Source organism: Salvelinus sp. IW2-2015, linkage group LG20 (genome assembly GCF_002910315.2).
Source record: "Salvelinus sp. IW2-2015 linkage group LG20, ASM291031v2, whole genome shotgun sequence".
In the NCBI taxonomy this organism is placed as follows: Eukaryota; Metazoa; Chordata; class Actinopteri; order Salmoniformes; family Salmonidae; genus Salvelinus; species Salvelinus sp. IW2-2015.
The window spans coordinates 65,511,152-65,527,663 of NC_036860.1; positions in this window are offsets into that span (position 1 = coordinate 65,511,152).

The window sequence follows — 16,512 nt, forward strand, 5'->3', positions numbered from 1 at the left end:
CAAACAGAATGTAAATGTTATTTTCAAGTCAACATTTGTTGTAACTGTCTGACATCAAAATTCACCACTATAATGCAAGCTGGCTCTGATTTACTTTAATTCAAACTATGATATGAAGCTGGGGAGACATTTTGATTTATACAAGGCCAGTTTTGACGGAACAGCGTGTGAGCATCTAACATAGGAAAAGAAAACGTTGTACTAAGCCATTAACTGACTTGCCTGGTTAAATATAATTTGAATGTAAGTCTTCGTCTTCAAGATCAGTCAGTCAAATGGCAAACATTCAAGTCAAGTGTATGACTTCACTCAGAGAAGGGAGATTGCATTAGGATAGTTATAAAAACACATGACACGKAAGTGTTCTGCGGAAGTTGCCCCTATACAGATCTAGGATCAGCTTGCCCTCCACGCATTGTAAGTCGGAGCAATGCAAAACTGACCCAGGATTAGTGTCTAAGGATAACGTCACCCTAACTCTGCGTATGTCTAGCCCTCTATAGTACCAATAAATAATACTCTCAGTTCTGCGCAGGTACCAGCAGGTTTCTGCCTTCAGTCACAGACTCGTTGGGCAATTATGGCTTTATATATTTTTACAAAAAAACAATAGATGGCCAAATATTAATGGCTAATTAAATGACACTTTCACGGTAAATTTAACGACTTGGGGGCAGTGGGTTAAGAATAACGACAATCTCTATACAAAAAGGTATGTTTATTTTTACCCAAAACAGAAGGACACTTCAGAGACGAAGGGCAAATGGGGAATGTGCTCTGCAGATAGGTAATGCCCTATCTGCACGTGCCTAAAAACATTTTGGCAGTACCTTTTTAAGTGAAAATCTTCCCCATATGATAATCAGTGGTAGGGTAAACGCAAGGAAACCCAGTTTACCCACCTTTTTTATTTTCTGGATAGGGTTTAGGTCTGTTCAGCAAGATAATTGTGTTATTTTTTATTTTTTTTTGCATTATGGTTTTACCCACCTATATACCCAGGGTGCTCCTTGTCACAGATGGGCTATTGCAGCAGACGACCACACCGGGTTCTATCCTATCAGCTAAAAACAATAAGCGGCTCCGGTGGGCACGCGATCACCAACATTGGACAAATGAGGAGTGGAAAAACATTGCCTGGTCCGATGCATCCCGGTTCCTGTTGCGTCATGCTGATGGCAGAGTCAGGATTTCACATAGGAAGCATGAGCCCATGGCCCCATCCTGCATGGTGTCAACGGTACAGGCTGGTGGTGTACTGGTGTGGGGAATGTTTTCCTGGCACACGGTAGGACCCTTGATACCAATTTGAGCAACGATTGAACGCCACAGCGTATTTGAGCATTGTTGCTCACCAAACCCAATAGAGTCTTTGGGATCAGATGCATTCATGCTGTTGGCAGCATGAATGTACCACCGTCCACTCTGCAGCAACTGCGTGATACCCTGAAGAATTCTGGCTGTTCTGGAGGCAAAAGGGGGGGGGGGGGTCTGACCCGGTAATAGATGCATGTCCCTAATAAACTGGCCACTGAGTACACCCCTGAGTACACATGTAAATGTGTACTCACCCCTGAGTACACATGTAAATACAGTACTACACCGTCAGGTCCCACATCAACAGACCATTTGTCCAAATGTCTCCCAACAGTGCACTGTTCATTAGATCAAGAGAGTGTAACAACCTGTTGACCATAGGAAGCTGCTGCTTGTCTGCCTGACCCATTGACCATAGCAAATAATCCACAGATCTTAACTTCTGGATGCCAGTTACACTCTAGTATGCCAAGTCTGGAATAGAAAATGCAACTACTGGAAAATACCATTACCATTAAAAATGTTTTCCTTCCTCTATCCCTGAGCAGAAAGACGTTTTGGTGTCGAAGAGAGACTATAAAGTTGATGGGTTCAAAGCAGCTGTAGAGGGAAGGAGGGAGAGAGATGTGGTAAAGAGGTCAATGGAACGGAGKCCGTGGGGGTTAGGAGGAGGATGCTGGATTGGTGCACAATCAACCAGTCTGATCTAACAACGTGGATATTAGTAAAGATCCGTCATGATTGATGTATTGTAACAGGCCCACAATGTGGTTACTGAAGACTGATTTGGATATATTTGTCTGTTTTCTCTGCATAACATTTAGAAGTTGTTCCTTTTCAGGTTTAGAAGAAGTGACTGCTGTTGGTATAACCTGGTTAGCATTGCTAGCATACAGAAATCGCTGGTGTAGTCAAAGTCGTTTAGGGCCTGACATCCACACAAGCATTATGCTCACATTTTTACCACAACACAGAGTGAAATACACACAAGTAATAGCCTAAATATAGCCTAATTCTGCTGGGGGACAATGAGGAGATTAGGGATCTCACTGCACCTTCCCCATGGCATTTCCATTGTTTTGGTCGAGTTCCATTGACCTCTATTGTCTAAGGTCAGAGCCAGGGAGGACCCCTCTTTCCCAGACTTACTGCTGGAGGGTGAGGTGGTCTGAAGGAAGGCTATGGTCCGCAAAGGACTGTGAACGGCAGTTTTTAGTTGAGATCGGGGAATACAGCCTAGATACAACGTATCCCTGAAATATTTTTCTTACTCTATCAAATCCCTTAAGCAGCTTGCTTATGAAAATTCCTTTTGACTTTATGTGTAGGTTCTATTGTYAAAAAACAAAAAACCCTGCCAATTTTTTCTTAAAATCTGAGCCCAATAGCCCTCTCTGGATCCCAGCATACCAGTTAAACTGCCAACCACGAGGCCCGCTCCCAAATTTTAACATGACACAGTGGGAACATCAGAAGTCCATTAGGTGTCATGGTAACCTGGTGTAGGTCATTTATCTTATGTTCATTAACAGCTATGAAGTCGACACAACACGTCAGATACAATTGAAACCAAATGACCCTTTTGGAGACCCTTGAGTGTGTGTTGATAGGCACACACACACACACACACAGAAAGTTTCCTGCTCTACATTGTACAGATCAGACCGTGGAGTGCCAGAGGTATGTGACAGAAACTGTGCCCTGGCTCTGTGGTTTGTATGAGTTTCAAATGTTCTGTGAAGAACATTGCAGCATGCGAACCGGATGGGAACTCTGGCTGGGACTGTGGTATTCTTCACTCAGGCATGCTGCTGCTAAATACTGTTATAACTCTCTGGATAGTGCTTAATGCTCCCATTGCTCCTCTCAACGACATTACCTTAACACTACATAATCAACAAGGTGGACTTGCTGAATGAAGCTATTGGGGAGGTAAATGCTTCAACTGTAGCTGGTGAGGAGAGGTATCATTAATACTTTACTTCTCTGTGTGAATGTTGTTTCTTGTCTATACCAGAACTATAATCGTAATGGTTACAAATGGCCTCTCTACCAGCTGAATAAGTCACTATAGTCATAAAACTCACACCAGAGTGTAAATGACTACATAATTACAAGGTTCTGGTTCCTGAACCTTAGACATTGTAGCTAGATGGACGTTTAAACACAGAGAGGCAGGCAGCCATTTACATGTACACCCAGAACCATGACATCACAGGCATGCAGTGTGTGTGTGTGTGTTATTGAGAGCAGATGAAGGAAAAGTATACAGGTCTTAGTATTGCTCTTGGACCAGAGCCAGAGCTGCAGATGGTCCTGGTTTGTGTTTGTGCAAAACGGCTATGATGCTCACGCCTCCCGAGTGATCATGACGAAACACACACACACCAGACTACTCTACTCCAGCAGACCCTGGGTCGAGTCAGCTAACTCCACCGAGAGTTCTGGGTTGTGCTTTTATTAAATGGCACTGTTAAGACTAACTGTTAAGACTAACTGTTAAGTCACACAACGCCTCACTCTGCAATACTCCCTGAAGGATTACCCTACACACATCTTTCCCATAGTGGTTAGCTCTGCATGTACATGTACGTCACTGTCAACGCCAGCAATACCAGCTTTAATAAAGGAGGCCTAGCCTCTGTACAGTAGGTAGAGGTAGTAGACCTGCCAGCTTTGCACTTCCTTAGCAACAACAAACAATAACAACAACAAGAGAGAGAACCCTGCCTCCCGGGTGTTCCTCTGGAATGCTAAGCTCCAGTCTGCCCTGATGTTTGTAGAGTCTGGAATGAGGTTGTCTTGGCGACGGCAGGCCGTCTGAGGGAAGACCCGTGTCTTGCTGACGCTGACGCTTGGATTGTCACGGTACAAAGGCCATGGAGGTAGAACCAACCTGCCAACAAGCCGGAAGCCGCACCTTGTGTTGGTGAAGGTGGATGCACAGATAGCTTTTCTCTCTGTGTGTGTGTGTGCAGCCACGCGTCATGTAACACTATCTCTATTTACATGATAAAGGTTTTTCCCATTTGAAGGTGTAACAAACCAGCATTACTGTATGCTAAATGCATCTGATTGTGCAACCATGATATGTATTGCACAATCACCCGAAGTGGCAACATTTTTGACAAATCCCTCACATTGGCTTTCTCCACGTCAAAACCCCAGTATCTACAGTTGAAGTCGGAGGTTTACATACACTTAGGTTGGAGTCATTAAAACCCGTTTTTCAACCACTCCACAAATTTCTTGTTAACAAACTAGAGTTTTGGCAAGTCGGTTAGGACATCTACTTTGTGCATGACACAAGTAATTTTCCCAACAATTGTTCACAGACAGATTATTTCACTTATAATTCCCTGTATAACAACTCCAGTGGGTCAGAAGTTTACATACACTAAGTTGACTGTGCTTTTAAACAGCTTGGAAAATTCCAGAAAATTCTGATAGGCTAATTGACATAATTTGAGTCAATTGGAGGTGTACCTGTGGATGTATTTCAAGGCCTGAACTTCAAACTCAGTGCCTCTTTGCTTGACATCATGGAGAATCAGAAGAAAGCAGCCAAATCTTGTTCATCCTTGGGAGCAATTTCCAAAAATCAGAAGAAATCAGCCAAGACCTCAGAAAGAAATTGTAGACCTCCACAAGTCTGGTTCATCCTTGGGAGCAATTTCTAAATGCCTGAAGGTACCATGTTCATCTGTACAAACAATAGTACGCAAGTATAAACACCATGGACCACGCGGCCGTTATACCGTTCAGGAAGGAGACGCATTCTGTCTCCTAGAGATTCATGTACTTTGGTGCGAAAAGTGCAAATCAATCCCAGAACAACATCAAAGGACCTTGTGAAGATGCTGGTGGAAACGGGTACAAAAGTATCTACATTCACTGTAAAACAAGCCCTATATCGACCATAACCTGAAAGGCCGCTCAGCTAGGAAGAAGCCACTGCTCCAAAACCGCCATAAAAAAGCCAGGCTACGGTTTGCAACTGCACATGGAGCAAGATCGTACTTTTGGAGAAACGTCCCCAGATCTGATAAATCAAAAATAGAACTGTTTGGCCATAATACTCATCGTTATGTTTGGAGGAAAAAGGGGGTGGCTTGCAAGCCGAAGAACACCATCCCAACCATGAAGCACGGGGGTGGCAGCATTATGTTGTGGGGGTGCTTTGCTGCAGGAGGGACTGGTGCATTTCACAAAATAGAGGCAGGAGGCAGGAAAATTATGTGGATATATTTAAGGAACATCTCAAGACATCAGTCAGGAAGTTAAAGCTTGGTCGCAAATGGGTCTTCCAAATGGACAATGACCCCAAGCATACTTCCAAAGTTGTGGCAAAATGGCTTAAGGACAACAAAGTCAAGGTATTGGAGTGGCCATCACAAAGCCCTGACCTCAATCGTGTAGAACATTTGTGGGCAGAACTAAAAAAGCATGTGCGAGCAAGGAGGCCTACCAACCTGACTCAATGCTTCCCGAAACATTTGACCCAAGTTAAACAATTTAAAGGCAATGCTACCCAATACTAATTGAGTGTATGTAAACTTTTGACCCACTGGGAATGTGATGAAAAATAAAAGCTGAAATAAATCATTCTCTCCACAATRTTTCTGACATTTCACGTTCTTAAAATAAAGGGGTGATCCTAACAGACCTTAAACAGTGCATTTTTACTAGGATTAAATGTCAGGAATTGTGAAAAACGGAGATTAAATGTATATGGCTAAGATGTATGTAAACTTCCGACTTCAACTGTATCAGCTGACAGTACCTTGTGCAACAGATGTAAAATCATCCCAGGCTCCAGATACAATAAGGGCTTAAAGGGCCCTAAAGCCTTCAGCCTGAATTTACAGTTTTAATCACATCGACGATGACAGACGAGCAGTTTGTACTGCATCACCTGTGGTAGTCAGAAGAACTACCTGTCAGACAGACCAAAGCCAGCTTAGCTCCAGTAAGACACCCAACCTCCCCTCCCATCCTCACCGCCTCCAATCCTCCCTGGCTCCCAGAAACGTTTTCACAAACCCAGTGGGAGGGGAGGAGAGGACAGAACTACGGAGGCCAGGTGAATAACTGCTCCTCTCACGTCACTGTCTGAAGACATGTCAAAACAGCCTACTCTTTGATCATCCTCAGCCAATCCTGTTAGATCAAAATGTAGTAGCCTACCACTGTACTCTATGAGGGAAACTTTTTGATCAGAAATTGCCAAGTAGGCCTAGTATATTTGATGTTATAGTCCAAAGAAATTTGGTCCTTGCTATCCGGGATCCCTGGGACATCCCTACCCCATTGAAGTTAAGGTGAAGGTTAGGGTAGGTTAGGGTTCAGATAGCACTGACCTATCATAGACCAACCGGCAGTATGTGATGACAATAAGGTTTATGTARAAGTGGCCCCGGGCCGTCGGTCTACAAACAGTTGATCGCTGATGCTGCGTTTTTATTATTTATCAAAACATTTGAGTTTGAGAAATMGTATTTTTGTAAAAAAAAATGTTTTACCGTTTTTCTCCCTAATTCGGTGATATCCAATTGGTAGTTACAGTCTTGTCCCATCGCTGCAACTCCCGTACGGACTCGGAAGAGGCGAAGGTCGAGAGCCATGCGTCCTCCGAAACACGACCCCCGCCAAGCCGCACTGCTTCTTGACACAATGCTCGCTTAACCCGTAAACCAGCCGTACCAATGTGTCAGAGGAAACACTGGCGACCGTGTCAGCGTGCATTGCACCCGGCCCTCCACAGGAGTCGCTAGAGCACGATGGGACAAGGATAACCCAGCCGGCCAAACCCTCCCCTAACCCGGACTACGCTATTCATGGGTCTCCCGGTCGCGGCCGGCTGCGACACATTCTGGGATCGAACCAGGATCTGTAGTAATGCAGACTGTAGTAACGCAGGCGCGCCACTCGGGAGGCCCCTGATCACTCAAATCGTTTAATCAACAGTGTGATCTATGTAGACTACATGCTGACCATGTCAGTGACATTGATCTTTGTCAAACTACTTGATCCTGGTAACAAGCATGATGCTTTTGATTAGTTTGATGTTTATCATCAGCTTGTTGTTTTATCATGACGTGCTGTGTCTATGATGGTTTTACAGTGACATTCTATATCCCTGTCCAACTGGAGGATAGTTCACAGTGTGGCTTCGCATGTCATTCTTTTATGACCATTATTGCTCTTCTCTTTCCATACAAAGTCATTGCCAAATTATAGTTCGATTTTTTATATAGTAGATTATAGTCTTTACACCCATCAACACATTGTTTCTCTCTTTGCTTTGGTTACTGCAATATGAAGCTGTCTTCTGGATACTAGGCTGTGTCCCAAATGGCACCCTATTCCCAATATAGTGAACTACTTTTGACCGGGACCCATATGGCTCTGGTGAAAAGCACTGCATTATGTAGGCAAGAGGCTGCCATTTGGTACGCACATCCAGTCTTCCCCTGTGATGTTTTGGAGTGTTAAATCTGTCATGAGGATCTGCTAATGTGGCTCGTCTCACAGTATACCTGACTGGGTGCCAGTCCTCTGTCTCTGATGAGTGAGTCTCTCTCTTGCTCTCTCTCTCTCTCTCTCTCTCTCTCTCCTTCTCTCTCTCCTGCTCTCTCTCCTTCTCTCTCTCTTCTCCCTCTCCTGCTTCTCTCCCTCCTCTCTCTCCCTCTCTCTCTCCTGCTCTCTCTCTTCTCTCTCTCTCCTTCTCTCCTCTCCTTCTCTCTCACTTCTTCTCTATCTCTCCCTCCTTCTCTCTCTCCTCTCTCTCTCCTGTCTCCTTCCTTCGCTCTCTCTCTCTTCTCTCCCTTCTCTCTCTCTCCTCTCTCTCCTCCTGCTCTCTCTCCTTCTCTCCTCTTCCTTCTCCTCTCTTTCTCTTTCAATTCTCCCCCTATTCTCTCTCCTTCTCTCTCTCTCCTTCTCTCTCTTTCTTCTTCTCATTCTCCTATTCTCTCTCCTTCTCTCCCTCTCCTCTCTCTCCTTCTCTCTCTCTCCTTCTCTCTCTCTCCTTCTCTCGCTCTCCTTCTCTCTCTTTCTTCTTCTCATTCTCATATTCTCTCTCCTTCTCTCTCTCTCCTTCTCTCTCGCTGGCATGTTTCTGGTATGAGAGTGATTCCTGTGTCATTTTCATATCACTCATCTTCACTTAGCTTTAGCCAGTCCCTTAAAGCTGGAGTTGATCCATGCAGTAACACTGAACTATCTCAGACATTACTATGAGTGAGAAAGAGACAGGTTCTTTTTTTTCTAAGAGTGTATTTCTTATGTCTCTGTTGGTGTCAATCTATGTGATTAATGGGGGCTAAGCTAGAGCGGTGTTTGTGAGACGGGCGGATCCCAAAGGGGCCCTGGGCAGGGTCTAAGGCCCTATCAAATCTGTGATACAGAGAACGCAGACAGAATCACGGAATCCAGACGATAAAACGGAATTCAACAATATTCAACTGTAGGGAATAAACTAAATGTATTGAAAAGTAACCAATTTGCCCAAGTTGATCATAAYACATGAACAGAATGCATCAGTGATTCGTATTTCCAGCAACTTTCTGAAGAGGCAACAAGAATCCCCCCCGTCTATGTGTGTGCGCTGCGTGCAGCTACCGCCGTGTGTAGCCGTTAGCAATGATGCTAAATAAATACATCTTCTGTTAGATGGAAAGGCTTTCCCAAACACCTTCTCAATTAAATGTTAACTACAAAGTAGCATATGCTTACCTGGCATAATGATATCATGATTATTAGCATCAATCCAGTGGGTATTAGTTTTGATAACTGTACCATCACGTGCGCTACAAAAACACAGCTAAACAACAGCCTCTTGCTAGGGCAACTACACCCCAAAATAAAAAATAGTGGTCTCCTGATGTGGTTTAAGCATTGTTGTGGACTTAGAGCATCCAATTTAGTTGGATGCTCTAAAAAAATWAAACAGATTTTATAGGGACCTAAGGGTCTGTTATACAAAAACGTCTGAAGAGTCCGAATAGTTTGAGCTACAAACTATTAAAAGCTATCTATGAAAAGCTGAGACTCACAAGCTATACAAGAGTCGTGCAGTAAGGGGTTCTTCTACATAGAAGATCCTAGTAAATCCCAGGACATAGTGCAGCCTGATGTCACATTCTGTTTTATAGAGGGCACTGGTTGCAATGTTTATGTTTCAATAGCGACTGAGGAAAATGGGAAAAGTGTTTGATGCTCNCACTGGTTGCAATGTTTATGTTTCAATAGCGACTGAGGAAAATGGGAAAAGTGTTTGATGCTCGTCGTTGTGAAAGAAATATGATTTGTTTTCCTTTGTCCCCCCCTCCTTTGTCCCCCCCTCCTTAAAAGAGTTAGATGCACTATTGTAAAGTGGTTGTTCCACTGGATATCATAAGGTGAATGCACCAATTTGTAAGTCGCTCTGGATAAGAGCGTCTGCTAAATGACTTAAATGTAAATGTAATAGTGTCTATAATACTGTTATAAGCTCACACGGTTGCTGTCACAAACTCCAAACTCCACACAGTTGTCACTGATTAGTTGTATATTAATTTTCCAGCGAGTAAACAATTTCTATACTTACAGCATTCATATAAATCAATTTTTATCAGGTTTTTGCTTTGGCTGACCTTATTTTTCATTGACATTTGTTAATAAAACTCATGAATGAAACTGTTTATGGCAAATTGTTTTGTGTTCTTTTTGTRGCCCTGGTTGTTCTGAAAAGAAAATGGTAAAACACTTCATTGTGAGGCTTTAATGTAAGGGCTGCACATGCAGCTACTGTAAATGAAAGTCAGATCTATTAAAAGTCCTTTTTTTTGTTGCTGTAATCTTGGGACTGATAAGGTTAATGTGTTTAACGAGCTGCCTCAGGGATTTGGCTCACACATGCCACACTCTATTCTATCAGCATCGGTACAGTAGTTGGCTTGATTGAGTCTCACTGTAATGGAGGCGCAGGGCGTTAGGAAGRAGGTGTAGTCGGAGAGTTTAATATAAARGAACACATAATGATACAAAAACAAGAGAAGCGTCTGGACATGAGAACAATAACAGAGACAATAACGCCTGATGGGAAATGACAGCTGAGTGCTATATATTGGGGGAGTAATCATGAAAGTGATAATGCTTAATGAAGGGTTGCCAGGTGTGCATAGAGATGGGTTGCCAGGACCGGTGGTTAGTATACCGGCGACGTCGAGCGCCGGACAGGGGGAGCAGGWGTAGATGTGACACTCACTCTCCCTCTCCCTCCTTTGATACCTGCTTCCCAGCTCTCCCACTAACCCCATGTCAAATCAAATCAAAGTTTATTTGTCACGTGCACCGAATACAACAGTGAGTTGTACAGTGAAATGCCTWCTTACAGGCTCTAACCAACAGTGCAAAAAAGGTATTAGGTGAACAATAGGTAAGMAAAGAAATAAAACAACAGTAAAAAGACAGTGAAACCCTATACCTTATTCCAGCTGTATAAAGGGCTGCTTTCGTCATGTCATGTCATGTCATGTCATGTCATGTCATGTCATGTCATGATCAACATGAATAGTCGTTATTTGACATCTGTTCTGCTTACCTAGGACGTTAGATTTTGAACTCGGCAGAAACCTCTGCACAGTCGGTATTGACGGCTAAGTATTTCTCATGGTCGTCAGCATTTTCTGCACAATATCAAACAGAAACGATCAGCTTGATCAGACTAATGAATTCAACAGCCTGATGTCACATTCTGTTTTATAGAGGGCACTGGTTGCAATGTTTATGTTTCAATAGCGACTGAGGAAAATGGGAAAAGTGTTTGATGCTCGTCGTTGTGAAAGAAATATGATTTGTTTTCCTGATTTGGRCCGTCGGTGCAACACATCAAAAATCACAACACCAAAGACCCCGGCATACAAAGTAAAGAAAAAGAACACTGCCTGCCARTGATGACCCGATAGTGTAATGTAGAAACAGCATCAAGATACTGTATGACTCTAGTTCACTGGCCTAATGCATTGAAAGAAACCATTCGTTTTTTTATGAATCAGATCAACTTTAAGTCTCTGATTTGCTCTGTTCTGATCCATAGTTCAAGCACGTTTGGATTTTTTGTTGTTGTTGTGGATACACAGCAATTAGTCCACTTTGATAATGTTGATATATGCCTGGCTTTAAAATATTCATTAGGATTAATTTACCACCTATCTTGATTACTCCCATGAGCTCGTTAAAATACKTAGGRTGCATCCCAAATGGCACCCTATTCCCTACATAGCACACTATAACCCTATAGGCCTTGGTCAAACGTTGTGCACTATACAGGGAATAGGGTGCCATTTGGGACGCTTACAATCCTCATAGCACTCAGCCATGAGACATAGACCTGCAGGGCTGTTAATCCTGCCACTGACCTGCTGAATAAAAGATCAACAAATCAAAGTTACCCTTAAAATAGCGCATTAATCATTTATGCCGTATCAAAGCCTTTTCTTTTAGAAGATTTWAATTTATTCTTTACTACTTGGCTACAGTTTGGCATCACCTGTCAATATCGGTGGACGTAAGAGTCAGTTGTACTTTAACTTGGAGTACCCTTGGTTATTGTATATGGATAGTAAATGGTATTGCCTTCTAATATTAAGGTTCACACTACTATTCAATTAGTTAAACCAGGGTTTCTCAACCTCTGTCCTGGGGCCTCCGCTGGGTGCACGTTTGCCCTACACAGCTCAGATAATCAACTCATCATCAAGCTTTGATTATTTGAATCAGATCTGTAGGGCTAAAAACTAAACGTGCACCCAGAGGGGGCCCCAGGACCGAGTTTMGGAAACCCTGAGTTCGACAGCACATCACCATTACTGTACCGTGTGGGCCGTTGAGAGCATTATGTTAGTACAGATACGAGCGTCTCATGGGAGTGATTCCGCCTGATTTAAGACAATGAGAGAGCTTTTACTTATCTGGTCCTACAGGTATCTAGCAGCACAACATGACTATGAATCATGGGAAAATTAGTACTGTATACAAAATTCCTTCCACCTCTAAAGCCCCACCCCGCTACACTACAGTCAAAGGTGTAATTACACACTCATTATACACACACACACACTCATTATACACACACACGCTCATTATACACACACACACACTCATTACACACACACAAACACACACACACACACACACACGGCGTAACTCCTTGCGTGATAATTTTGCAGTCAGGTGTTACCTGGGTGTCAGTCAGAGCGGCCCTGTTTCATTTTCCATGATGACAGTGAGGGAATACTCTGACACCACCCTTTAAGACGAAGCTTTGTCTTCAAATCACAAAAGACTATTTTACAGCGTTGTACATTAAAGTAATTTTTGAATCATCATATTTAACCATCTTTGTGCTAGCATGATGCTAAATTAATCATATTTCTGAAGATACAATGCTTTAGACTTAAGGCAAGGCCTCTTTTTAGTTTGACCTATCTACTGTAAAACTCATGATAAACGCAMTCTCAAATAGCCGCCAATCCCTTTTAAAAGTCACACATTTCAGCAAAGAAACACCTGTTTCAAATAAACGGCAGGTTTAAATGAATTGCTTACGAGGTTACCATGAATTACCATGAATTACCATGAATTGTTTACGAGGTTTAGTGTTTGATTTGTTACAATAAACAATTCATTAATGACTTGAAAAAATGATGGCAATRGTCCGTTTTTATCGCCAGTAAGATACTGCTAGCCATTGGCTAATAACAGCTTAGAACTGCTAGCTAACTGGCAAGCACAACACAATCAACAGGTTCGGGAGTTGTCTGATCGCCTTCTAGTGACGAAAGTAAGAACTGACAAATGCACAGTCAAAAAAGGAGAATAATTATTTTGTGAAGGATTTTWWTTTTTTTTTTATAGAGGCATCCTAAGAGAAAAGAAACGTGACACAGTGTGTACATGATAACACATTAGTGCAGGAAATGAAGAAATTGATTAAAATACTGAGAYTGAATGCTGGAATTAAGCAATTAACTATGCAAAATAGCAAAAGCTGTGTACATGAAGGAAATAGACGCCTGGCTCAAATAAGCGCCTGTTGTGTTGTGATTTAAGCAAATAAACAGCCAGGCTATTAATTGAAGTTTTTCCCGTATGTTTACGTTTGACATTTTTGTAATTTAGTAGACGTTCTTATCCATAGCGACTTACTGTAGTGAATGCATACATTCTCATACTGTTTCGTACTGGTCCCCCATGGGAAGCGTACCGACAACCATGGAGATGAGAGGTCCATGGTCTACCAACTGAGCCACATCTCTACTGTTTCGTACTGGTCCCCCATGGGAAGCGTACCGACAACCATGGAGATGAGAGGTCCATGGTCTACCAACTGAGCCACATCTCTACTGTTTCGTACTGGTCCCCCATGGGAAGCGTACCGACAACCATGGAGATGAGAGGTCCATGGTCTACCAACTGAGCCACATCTCTACTGTTTCGTACTGGTCCCCCATGGGAAGCGTACCGACAACCATGGAGATGAGAGGTCCATGGTCTTACCAACTGAGCCACATCTCTACTGTTTCGTACTGGTCCCCCATGGGAAGCGTACCGACAACCATGGAGATGAGAGGTCCATGGTCTACCAACTGAGCCACATCTCTACTGTTTCGTACTGGTCCCCCATGGGAAGCGTACCGACAACCATGGAGATGAGAGGTCCATGGTCTTAACAACTGAGCCACATCTCTACTGTTTCGTACTGGTCCCCCATGGGAAGCGTACCGACAACCATAGAGATGAGAGGTCCATGGTCTACCAACTGAGCCACATCTCTACTGTTTCGTACTGGTCCCCCATGGGAAGCGTACCGACAACCATAGAGATGAGAGGTCCATGGTCTTAACAACTGAGCCACATCTCTACTGTTTCATCACGGCTGAACTTGGAGTACTCTATAATTCTGGTTTATAGTTTGAACTAAAGTAGTGGTGCACTAAAGCTTTGTTTCTTATGCTTCATGTCAAAGATGGTTGACAATTACAGATGTCATTGTACAGTGTTTCCTACTCGCATCAGATCCAAGCTTTCTTCTTCTCCTCGACTCCATCAAAGGAACATAAGATTCAGGGTAAGTAAACACTGGTTTTATGATTGCCCCCTTCCATAGTACGGAATGGTCCATATAATTGAAAAGTCCTCAGGGACTATTTTGGGACTAGTGGGAACGAAACCTCATGATACTAGCTGAGAATGGGACTCTCACATTCACTCTTCTATTCAATGATTCTTCAACCAGGAGCCTGAACAGTCTTTGAATCTTTTGTATAAATGTTTTGAGGATTCCCATTTATAAGGACTACCGAGGAACATGATGTTGTGTTGTCTTGCTAAATTTATAATTTTACCATTTTAAAGTTGAAAATCAACATACCATTATATACCGTCACGACRGAAATTATTGGCACCCTTGAGGAAGATGAGCAATAAAGACTGTATATAACAGTGAATGCAAAACATATTGTACGCACTTTTTTGTTTTTTTTACATTTTATAATTTTTTACTAATATAATTGCTTTTGTAGATCTTCCAGCAAGACAATAACCCCAAGCACACATGAAAATCCACAAAGAAATGGTTAATTGTCCACAAAATTAACATTTTGCAAAGGCTGTCTCAGTCTCCGTGTCACACCCTGATCTGTTTCACCTGTTTTTGTGATTGTCTCCACCCCCCTCCAGGTGTTGCCCATCTTCCCATTATCCCTTGTGTATTTATACATGTGTTCTCTATTGGTTTGGTTCCAGTTCGTCTTGCTTGTCAAGTCAACTAGGTTGGRGCCCCCCTTGGGTTGTGCCGTGGCGGAGATCTTTGTGGGCTATACTCGGCCTTGTCTCAGGATGGTAAGTTGGTGGTTGAATGTATCCCTCTAGTGGTGTGGGGGCTGTGCTTTGGCAAAGTGGGTGGGGTTATATCCTTCCTGTTTGGCCCTGTCCGGGGTTATCATCGGATGGGGCCACTGTCTCCTGACCCATCCTGTCTCAGCCTCCAGTATTTATGCTGCAGTAGTTTATGTGTCGGGGGGCTAGGGTCAGTTTGTTATATCTGGAGTACTTCTCCTGTCTTATCCGGTGTCCTGTGTGAATTTAAGTATGCTCTCTCTAATTCTCTCTTTCTCTCTTTCTTTCTCTCTCTCAGAGGACCTGAGCCCTAGGGCCATGCCTCAGGACGACCTGGCCATGATGACTCCTTGCTGTCCCCAGTCCACCTGGCCGTGCTGCTGCTCCAGTTTCAACTGTTCTGCCTGCGGCTATGGAACCCATTTGCATTTGCGCTTTGGTCCGCAGGTAGTATAACTTTTCATTACATTTCATTACATTCAATTATAGTACAACGGTTTGATTTGTCTAATCTTAGCAATTTCTTCTTAGCTAGCTACATAGCCGTCTTTGTATCAAAAATAATTGCGTAATTATCGTATTACGTGGTCCTAACGCAGTCTACACTGCTATCTGCCCAGCAGCTAGCCAGCTAGCAAACGTCCACCGTCTACCGAATAGCAGCACTGTAGCAACTATTACACTCAACTGAACGACTTGATTAGTGTAGTGTTAGCTAGCTACATAGTTGTCTTTGCTGTCTTCGTATCCAAGATAATTGTGTAGTTTAGAGTGTGTAGTTTTAGAGTGATTATCTTAATTTACCGAGGTTAGCTAGCCAGCTATTTGTCGTCCTTAACATAGGAGACACTGCTAGCTAGCCAACAGCTAGCCAACGTCTACCGATAGAACTTCCGCACTCAACAACCCGGTGCATTCCGCTTCGCTCCACAGGTAGTATCAATTTTCATTTCATTTCATTACAGTACAACGGTTGGATTTGTTTGATCGTAGCTAGCTACACAGCTAGCTACATAGCCGTCTTTGTATCAAAGATAATTGTGTAGTCTAGAGCGATTTTCTAGGTTAGCTGCCAGCTACTGTCGTTCTTTTAACGCAACGTAACGTAATCAAACTCGCTAGCTAGCCAGCTAGCCCCCGAATAGCAGCACTGTAGAAACTATTACACTCAACGGACGACTTGATTAGTGTAGTGTCAACACGCAGCCACTGCCAGCTAGCCTACAAAGTCAACAACGCAGCCACTGCCAGCTAGCCTACTTCAGCAGTCCTGTATCATCTTAATCATTCTAGTCAATAAGATTCTTGCTACGT